The following is a 2,057-nucleotide window of genomic DNA, read 5'->3' as shown; positions in this document are numbered from 1 at the left end:
GCGTTTCGTCCTCTTTGAGTTCTTCAGGGCATTGGATGTTGTTTTCCTTGCTTGACCACTGTCTGTACAAGTAGGGTCCGTTCAGAAGTGAAAGAAACCTCAAGAGTTTGGCACGCTCTAAAACTAGTCCATCAAATAACCGAAAAGTTCATGCAGAAGTCCGTCTAATATTCAATCTTCCTAATCCAGGCAAATAACTACAGTTGGTATGCCCCGTTTAGTGACTGTATTATGTGAAGCAAAGAGTGGAACTCGGTTGCGTCTCCTCACTGGGACACTATAACTGCAAAATCAAAATGCCAAGTCATACGTACCCAAAAAGGTATACAGCCAGTCAGGGAAGTGCAGTTCAGTGCCGTACATATTTGTGTTACAGTTATCAGTAGATCCTAACAAACTGATACTTGGAAGTGGCCCAGAGGGTCAAGCTGAAACTGAGCTAGATGACAGGTTTTAAGATGCTATGTAAGGAATCCATGGAGTGTCTGTTATGGGGATGATATGAATGATGTTCAACACAAAGAACCAGGAGTGGAATCCATAATGTAGTCATCACATGAAATGTTTCATCAAAAACACAGAATTATTAGTCCACCTTAAAGGCTGGAAGTGTACTAGTGTAAAGGAATTGAAAGAGGTAGCTCTTTTGGTTTGGCATGTTTGGTTTTTCCATCAAAATCTGTAGCACAGAGGGCTGCAGAGGGTATACTGCCATAATTCACTATGCACCATCTGGTCTGGGAAGAAGGTATCCTGCCCAGGACAATAGCTTCTCTCAGATCCCAAACACGCTGGACAGGAATGCCATCTCACATAAGAGTTTATATTCATCAGCAAACTGTACTTTATGTTGGTCCTACATGTGCAGAAAATGTGCATACATGCGGGTCCTGCTTGCGTCTTTGTTCTGCGAACTTACACTGTGTACCAGCATCCATGCTTGATGGGTGTTGACTCAGCAGTTTCCTGGTAGGGTTTTTGGAGTTTGCCGAGTTGGTGGATGACTGCGAATGGTGGTGGTTGCCTCAAATGGATAGTTCCTCATCCCCAGGATATTGGATTGTTAGTATGTCATTAGGGTGTTAAGCCATATTCCTAGTGTGAGTTCAGAGCAATTCAGCATGGCCCCATGTGGTGTGCTTCATTCTGTAATGTACTTCCTATATCAAGCAAATGTATATGTAGTACCCAGGGAACACCTCGTTATGCCACAGCTCCTCCAACCAGCTTCATTCAGTCACCAGTTTCTTTAATTTAGGATCATCTTCAACACTGTTTCTGCTCTTTCTAACTTTTCCCCATTTTACCATACTCATTATGCTACTGTTCTTCAAGGCCCAGCCCATGATACCACAGCTTTGAAATGTCTTAGGGCCCGATGTTGGTAAATCCCATTTACCGATTTTGAAATACCGAATCCTACCGATTCGGTATTCAAAAATCGGTAAATGGGATGTAGGTCCCAACATCTGGATTCGTTACCGAATCCTTAACAATTCTTAAATTACCGATTTGGTAAATACCGAATCGGTAATGCCCATTCATTCCTATGGGCTTTGAAGCCCATAGGAATGATTAGGCATTACCGATTCGGTATTTACCAAATCGGTAATTAAAGAATTCACAAGGGTGCAGGGGGTGTCACTTTGACACCCTCTAGCACCCCCAAAACGGCCATGTGTGCAATGTGGCACACAGACATGCCCTAAGGGCACGTCTGTCTGTCACATGGCACATGTGTACATGCACAGATGTGCATGTACACAGGAATCGGTTTTTTACCATGGATTTGTATTCCATGGTAAAATACCGATTCTGTAAGCCATGTGCTGCCGGAACATAGGCTACCTACATTGCATTTTCGGTAATTTTACCGAATCGTTATCATTACCGAATCGGTAAATATTACCGACTCGGTAAATTTACCGATTCGGTAATGATAACGATTCGGTAAAATTACCGAAAATGTGCCCCTACATCTCCATTGCCCTTTACCGATCGGAAACGGCCGAAAATCGGTATTTTCGGCCGATTCCGATCGGTAAAGGGCTACCTAC

Source organism: Lissotriton helveticus, chromosome 2_1 (assembly GCF_964261635.1).
Source record: "Lissotriton helveticus chromosome 2_1, aLisHel1.1, whole genome shotgun sequence".
Taxonomy (NCBI): domain Eukaryota; kingdom Metazoa; phylum Chordata; class Amphibia; order Caudata; family Salamandridae; genus Lissotriton; species Lissotriton helveticus.
The sequence above is the reverse complement of the archived record's forward strand: the minus strand, read 5'-3'. Positions refer to the sequence as shown.